The sequence below is a fragment of the Chrysochloris asiatica genome, unplaced genomic scaffold, assembly GCF_000296735.1.
Source record: "Chrysochloris asiatica unplaced genomic scaffold, ChrAsi1.0 scaffold00026, whole genome shotgun sequence".
Classification (NCBI taxonomy): Eukaryota; Metazoa; Chordata; class Mammalia; order Afrosoricida; family Chrysochloridae; genus Chrysochloris; species Chrysochloris asiatica.
The window spans coordinates 22,265,788-22,274,167 of NW_006408544.1; the positions used below are offsets into that span (position 1 = coordinate 22,265,788).

The following is an 8,380-nucleotide window of genomic DNA, read 5'->3' on the forward strand; positions in this document are numbered from 1 at the left end:
TATAAAATGATAATTACTGTCAATTGGAATGAAAGGTTGGAAATAGAGAGAAAGGATCAGTAGTTGAAAACATGGCCTTGGTGATAAAAAGTATGCTGATTGCATGATAGAATTTTGCAAGACCAATGACTTCTTCATTGCAAATACCCTTTTCAAACAACATAAAAGATGACTATACATGTGGACCTCACCAGATGAAATTACAAAGAAATAAAATTGACTACATCTGTGGAAAGAGATGGGGGAATATCTCCATTTTATTACCCAAAACAAGGCTGGGTAGATTGTGGAGCAGACTATCAATTCCTCTTATGCAAGTTCAGAGTGAAGCTGAAGAAAATTAAAACAAATCCACGAGAGCCAAATTATGATCTTGAACATATTCTACCTGAATTTAGAGATCATCTGAGGAACACATTTGATGAATTAGACACTAATGATGGAAGACCAGAGGATTTGTGAGGTGACATCAAGAAAACCATACAGAAAGCAAGTAAAAGATCATTAAGAAGACAAGAAAGAAGGAAGAGACCAAAACAGATGTCAGAAGAGACTCTGAAACTTGTTCTCCAGTATAGAGATGCTAAAGCAAATGGAAGAAATGAGGAGGTAGAAGAGCTGAACAGAAAGTTTCAAAGGGCAGCTAAAGAAGACAAAATCAAATATTATAATGATATGCGCAAAGATCTGGAGTGAGAAAATCAAAAAGGAAGAACTCACTCAGTATTTCTCAAGTTGAAAGAACCGATGAAAAAATTTAAGCCTTGACTTGCAATATTGAGGAATACATGGGTAAAAGAAGATTGAATGAATACACAGAGTTACTGTACCAGAAAGAAATGGTCTATGTTCAACCATTTCAAGAGGTAGCATATGATCAAGGGCCAATGATAATGAAGGATGAAGTTCAAGTTGCACTGAAGACATTGGCAAAGAACAAGGCTTCTGGAATTAATGGAATACAAATTGAAATCTTTCAACAAACTGATACAGCACTGGAGGCACTAACTCATCTATGCCAAGAAATGTGGAAGACAGCTACATGGCCAACAGATTGGAAGAGATCCATATTTGTGCACATTCCAACGAGGTGACCCAACAGAATGTGTAAAACATCAGACAATATCATTAATATCTCATGCAAGTAAACATTTGCTAAAGTTCATTTAAAAACCATTGCAGCAGTATACTGACAGGGAGCTGCCAGAGGTTGAGGCTGGTTTCAGAAAGGGATGTGGGATAATAGAAGATGGATCTTGGCTGAAAGCAAAGAATAAGAGAGAGATGTTTACCTGTGCTTTAGTGACTATGGAAGGCTTTTGATTGTGTGGATCATGACATGTCATAGACAACATTGCAGAGAATGAGTGTTCCAGAACACTTAATTGTGCTCATAAGCAACCTGTGCATAGAGCAAGAGTCAATTGTTCAAACACTGAATGGTTTAAAATAAGGAAAGATGTGTGCCGCTGTTGTATGCTTTATTTATTCAATCTGGATGCTGAGCAAATAATTCGAGAAGTTCAATTATATAAAGAGGAACGTGGCATAAGGACTGGGGGAAGACTCATAAACAACCTGTGATATGCACACGTTACTACCTTGCTTGCTGAAAGCAAAGAGGGTTTAAAATACTTATTGATGAAGATCAAAGTTCATAAACTTTGGTATGAGTTGCACCTCAATGTAAAGAAAACAAAAATTCTCACCATTGGACCAATTAATAAGATAAATGGAGGAAAGATTGAAGTTGTCAAAGACTTCCTTTTGCTCAGATCAACCATTAAAACTGAAGCAGCAGTCAGAAACAAAATGATATATTGCATTAGGTAAATCTGCTGCACAAGACCTCTTTAAAGTGTTCAAGAGCAAAGATGTCAGTTTGAGGACTAAGGTGTACCTGACAAAAGCCACGGTATTTTCAGTAGCCTCGTATACATGTGAAAGTTGGGCAGTGAATAAGGAAGACTGCACAAGAATTGATGCATTTGAGTTATAGTGCTGGAGGAGAATATTAAAAGTACCATGGACTGCCTGAAGAAAAAACAAATTTTGAAGAAGTACAGCCAGAATGCTCCTTAGTTCCCAGCAAGGTCAGACTTTGTCTCTCATATTTCAGACATATTATCAGGAGGGACCAGTCCCTGGAGAAGTACATCATGCTTGGTAATGTGAAGGGTCAATGAAATATAGGAAGACCCCCATGACATTGATTGGCACAGTGACAGCAGCGGTGGGCTTAAGGGTAACAACTATTGTGAAATTGATGCAGGACCGGATAGTGTGTCTCTATGTTGTGCATAATGGCAGTCTAAGCCGGTACTGACTCAATGGTATCTAACAACAGTGTAATGAAGACAGTGGTAGGATTTTTACCTTTTATGTGGGAGATGCATGTTTGATACCCGGCCAATGCACTTCATGCACAACCAATTCTATACAGACTATTAGTGGAGGCTTCTGGTAGTGTAGTGGTTACGAATTGGACTGTGAACCTTAAGGTCAGCAGTTCGAAACTACCAGCTGCTCCACTGGAGAAAGATGAGGCTTTCTGCTTCCGTAAAGATTTACAGCCTTGGAAACCTTGTACAGGGTCGCTATGGGTCGGAACCGACTCGATGGCACTTAACAACAACAACAACATGTGTTGTTATGATACTGAACAGTCTTCAGCAAAGCTTTTAGATTTAGACTAGAAAGAAAGACCAGGTGACCTACTTCTGAAAATCAGCCAATGAAAACCCTGTGGGTCACAACTGGTCCCATCCACAACTAATAATGGGATGGTAAAGGACTGCTCAGTGTTTTGTTCCATTGTGTATAGAGTTGCTATGACTACACAAACTTTTGAATTTAAATGTAGTGTCAACTGCCTTATTAGACTTTATAAAGGGTCAAAAGCATAATGACCACAGGCATAACTTATGGCATTACCCCCCACAATTGAAAAGAAGAGTAACTGATAGAAGCCAAATGAACTCAAATTAGCTGAAACTTCGAAGTGATCAACAGACTATTTGGATCCTAATGTGAAGTGGGTCAGTTATTCTTCTTGCATTTAATATCCCTAGGGAAGAGACCAGGACCTCAGCAAGACACTGAGAAGGGACTCTTTTAGGTTATCTAAATAGGAAATCAATCACTACACAGGGACTCCATTTCCCTGAAAGGAACCGTCTAAGTGATTAACATTATACAAACACCAACAGCATGGAGGTGAGACCATAAATTCTATACAGACTTTCTATCACCGATAAGCACTCCCACTGTTTTCAACATGGAGGTTAAATTGTCTCATCCTTGACCCTGGCTTCTCAGCTGCACCTTCCCCCAGCCTCCCATCCACACTCCCAAAGTGGGGTGGGACTCTTTGTCCTGAAAGCTTCAAATCCTAGCTGGTTAGCAACCAGCTGCAACCCATCAAATCTCCTGATTAGGCATCTGAAAGGGTGGAGCATTTTCACCAAAATGATTGACAATGGCTTCTATCTCACACACCTGCTGCTTTAAAATCCCCATAAAATGTCAGCAGGGAGTGTAAATGATCTATAGCAGTACTGCTGCCCAGGGTAGGAATGTTAAGTACTGGGAGATATGAGTGGTTAAAAGCTACTGGAAAGAAAATATAACAAGCACCCAATCTAATCCATTTCAGAAGTGGGAGCCTTAGGGGACTATTTCATCAAGTCCAATTTTGCTGACTCAGTAATGGGGATTTTCTATGCTGGAAATCACTTTTAAGCCCTGGCTTTGTGGTTACTGGTTGACTACCACAAGGTTGTCCCTGCCCAATGGGGTATCTAGCTACTGGGGACCAGGTCAGAGAGCCCCAAAGTCATTTCTGATCACCAGCTAGTTTCCTTGTAGGTTAGAAATTGGACTTTTGTGATTCTAATTCGAGGGCTTCGGAGTGCTTCTTCAGTGCACTTCATTGGATAGGTCTTGGTCAGTTGAGTGACCTTGACTGAGAATCTTCTTGGAGGCAGGTTGCCAAATCTAGATAGTCAGTACCAATATAAACCCAAGCACAGGGTTATCCTCAAGCTAAATTATTCTACCAGGGGTCAAAGTCAAGAGGATGATGAAGAAGATGCTAGGTGGAAGCTGAGAGCAAAAACTGAGGCATTAAGTGCACACCTGGGTCACCAGAATTGGAGAATAAACTGAGCTCAATTTGAAAATGTGGTCTTTAATAGGACAGAATTCAGTGAAAGGGAGCAGGCCCAGAGTAATGCTAAGCGTTATAGGGGAGAAAACAGACCCCATCTTCAAACATATAAATATTATACAGACACTTTATTATGTCTCAAAACACTTTATTATGTTAACACAAGACAAAGATACACCACCCAGGTGAGGGAAATCATAGATACCATGATGAGATTCCAAGGCTCTGTCTCCATTTGGTGACCTTATATAAGGCACAGGGAGCACAGTAATCTCCTCCTTCAAACATGACTGATGACGACAGTCACGTGTCACATAGGCACACAGGGCTTACAGAAAACAAGGCGGGGGGTGGGGAGTGTAGGATTATTGCACATAGGAAAGTTTATAGTCTGAGGCTCTCAGGCCATGACATAACAACGAGTCAACCATTAAGGGATGTGTCTAGGGAAGTTTCTGCAAGGGCTGGCTGTGGGAAGTGAGCCCAAACCTAACTTTAAATATATTGTTTCTAACTCTGGAAGATCAGCTGTCAGAGGTAAAAGACGTATTTGAGAAAAATATTGGCATATGAATCTAGGCACAAGATGGAATTAAGCTCTGCTAGGCTGGAGTTGTTCACAGGCAAAAGACCTTCAGATTTCATGCTCTCCAGCAGAAGGAGAGCCCTGATGTTGTGCTGTAGTATAAGCACTGGATTATAACCATAATGTCAGTAGTTCAAACCTACCAACTACTCCTAGAAACTCTATACATGGTTGCTATGAGTCAGGATTGACTTGATGATGCATAACAACAATAGCTACACAGCAGAAGGCAAGTTATAAGGTGATCCCAGTGCAGGTATTATCCCTGGTTTGATGGGAGTGAATCAAAATGGAATCCCTGGTTAGTTATCAAGAATAAAGATATGGGGATCCTGGAAACTTTATGTTGTGGCATTATTTATAAATTAAATTTTTAGTCAATAAGTGTTAGGCATTGTGCTGTCAGAGAACAAACTGGGACTTCCGTTTCAATTTAAGAGTTTATTGAAGGAACAAAATAATTGGCGATCAGGGAGCATGTTGTAAAGATTCACCAAAATACTATAAGAAAAGATATTTCCACAGCGGGTCCAGGAATTTATATGAAGAAAGTTCTGATTTGTTTCTATTATAAAATCATTCTTTAACAGACAAAAGGCAATTGCAAGATCTCTTAAACATGATTTTGCCTATCATAAAGCTTGAGTCATTTAGTAGCTTAATCTGTGGCTGTCTGGAGGGCCAACACGAGTCAATCAAGCTTTTCCTGGGAGCATGCTATGAGAGAAAGAGCAAAGGAGGGAGGAAGGTGCCTGCAAAATTCCTGAGGTAGGCTGCCAGTTGAGTTTTGAAAGTCAATTTAGAATAAGCAGTATGCAGAAAACAATTAAACGAATGGAGTCTGGCCTACATCTTTGGCAGAAGCCTCACCTTATGTCAAGTATGTAGTTCTTTTGAGTTCTTTCACAGTTGCTTGGAGATACAGATTCACCTCTTGCTTTCAAAGCCCACGTAGATAATATGGTTAGGTTCTAAAGACCAAGACTTTATGCAAAAATTGGTGTTATATGAAAATGGAGGATGATTGTATTAGAGCACAAAATGAAAGATGACTACATCATTATGTAACTGCCAAGTTATATCATTAAATAACTATTAGATTACATCTGCCAAATTCCATTATACAATAACTGCCAAATTACATCATTGAATAACTGCCTAAAACTATTGAGAATATTGGTCCAGTCAAGTTGACACATAGCCTGAACCATCAAAGCTTGTATTTCAGCATTGCTTACTGCCAGATGATCTCATTTATGGGGGAAACTAGTTGCATAGTAGACTTTTTACTATTGTCATAAATGCTAAATGTTAGATCATGAGATAGTCAATAAGTAAGACTAAGAAGCAGGTGTAGTCAAGTCTGATGAGTGTTAGGTGAATATGAGAGTACAAGGAGCTTTGAGAGTACTAGGTCTGTAATAAAGAAGAGTTCTGGGAACTGAAGGAGTCCATTTTATCAATTTAACAAGCATTTATTAAGTATCTGCTGCACACCAGTGCTATAAAGGTATAGGAAGCTCTGCATACTATTATAAGTAATTAATACACTGAATGTAAGTTTCTTCTCATTTCTATGCACAAAAGCAGGGTAGAACAATAGAATGTGTCCCAGGTTCAGGGGTAGCATTTAGGAGATTTTTGTGTTATTACAGCATATTCAAAATACACGTAAATATAAGAAACGAATAGAATAGATGCCCAAGTGTATCCACCATCTAGAATTAATACTGATTATTTTATAAAATTTTCTGGAATTGGAAAACATTCCCTTGGTGTACAAGAACCAGACAAGGATGCCCTTTATTACCACCACTCTTATTCAATATTGGGCTGGAAGTCTTAGCCAGAGCTAAAAAGCAAGATAGGGAAATTAAAGGTAACAAAATTGGCAAAGAAGTAAAATTCTCTCTGTTTACAGATGATAGGATCCTATATGTAGAAAATCCCAAAGACTCAGGAAAAAATCTTATTGGAATTCATTGAAAGATTCAGCTAAGTATCAGGGTATAGGATCAATACAGAAAAATCCATTGGCTTTCTCTACACTAATAAAAACAGCTCTGAAGAAGAAGTCAGGAAAGCAATACAATTTACAATAGATACTCAAAAGGTAAAATATTTAGGAATAAATTTAAAAAGAGAAATAGAAGACCTATACACTAAAATACATAGGAAACTACAACAACTCTACAAGAAAAGACAAATAACCCAATTAAAAAATGGGCACAGGCCCAGCACTTGTGTTTCTGTGGCTGCTGGAGAAGAGGTGGGGAAGTAGGCTCCTCCTTTTGGGCTTCTGTCTGCTCTGCAGGGAGAAGCGCCTTTCAATGTAAGCCTGAATAAGAACAGCAATTTCTTGCACCTAAGCCATGGCATATCAGTTATACAGAAATACCACTTTGGGAAACAGTCTTCAGGGAAGCCTAGATGAGCTCATACCATCTCAACACATCACTCCCCAACTTGCCCTTCAGGTTCTACTTCAGTTTGATAAAGCTATAAATTCAGCACTGGCTCAGAGGGTCAGGGCTATCTAAATATGTACAGTATTCTGCGATAATGTATGGACTTTTGTTTTGAATGATGCTGAATTCAGAGAGGTGACAGAGATTATTAAGGTGTATAAAGTGAAAATTGTAGCCTGTGATAGTAAAAATACTGGCTCCCATACTACAGAATGAAAGGGGGGAAATGGCTTTTTCATACCATTTTCTGTTGTTATTCATTGCTTTTTGAAGACAAGCATAGAAGAGACTTTTTAAATTTATTCTAACAATGCAGAGATGACTGCACTGTGCTATACTATTAAAGAATTCCAGTACAAAGATGCCTATAAATCTGTAGCTCCTTACATTACCCTTTATTATACAGAATGAAGAAACTTTTAAAAATAATAAATCAAAAGTGTTGCCTTCCTACAAACACTCTTTAGTAAACACATTTTAAAACATAACAAAAAATAAAATGGGCACAGGACATGAACAGACACTTCACCAAGGAAGACATTTAGGCAGCGAACAAACATATGAAGAAATGTTTGTGATCATTAGATATTGATGTTGTTGTGAAGTCCCCTCGAGTTGGTTCTGACCCATAGAAACCCTGTATAGGGTTTCCAAGGAGCAGCTGGTGAGCTTGAAATGATGACCTTGCAGTTCAACCCTCTTTGCAGTCTGGTGCATTAACCCACAGCACCATTATAGACATTTGTTGTTGTTATTAGGTGCCATGAAGTCGGCACCAACTCAAAGCGACCTTATGCACAGCAGAACGAAACAATGTCCAATCCTGGGCCTACCTCACTACTGGTGCCATGCTGCCACCTGGCCAATCCATCTCGTTGGGGGTCTTCCTCTTTTTCTCTGACCCTCCATCTTACCAAACATGACATCCTTCTCCAGTGACTGTTCTCTCCTGACAATATGTCCAAAGTATGAGAGACAAAGTTTGGTTATCTTGGCCTCTAAGGAGCACTCTGGCTGCACTTCTTCCAAAACAGATCTATTGGATCTATTTGGTTCTTTAGGCAGCCCATGGCACTTTTAGTATTCTCCTCCAACACCATAATTCAAAGGCATCAATTCTTCTGTGGTATTCCTTATTTACTTTCCAGCTTTCACATG

General features: G+C 39.1%; 1 pseudogene; it reads left to right on the top strand.

The window, feature by feature from the left end:
* Positions 1 to 7,126: 7,126 nt before the first annotated feature.
* On the top strand, positions 7,127 to 7,438 carry LOC102830161 (annotated as a pseudogene).
* Positions 7,439 to 8,380: the final 942 nt, after the last annotated feature.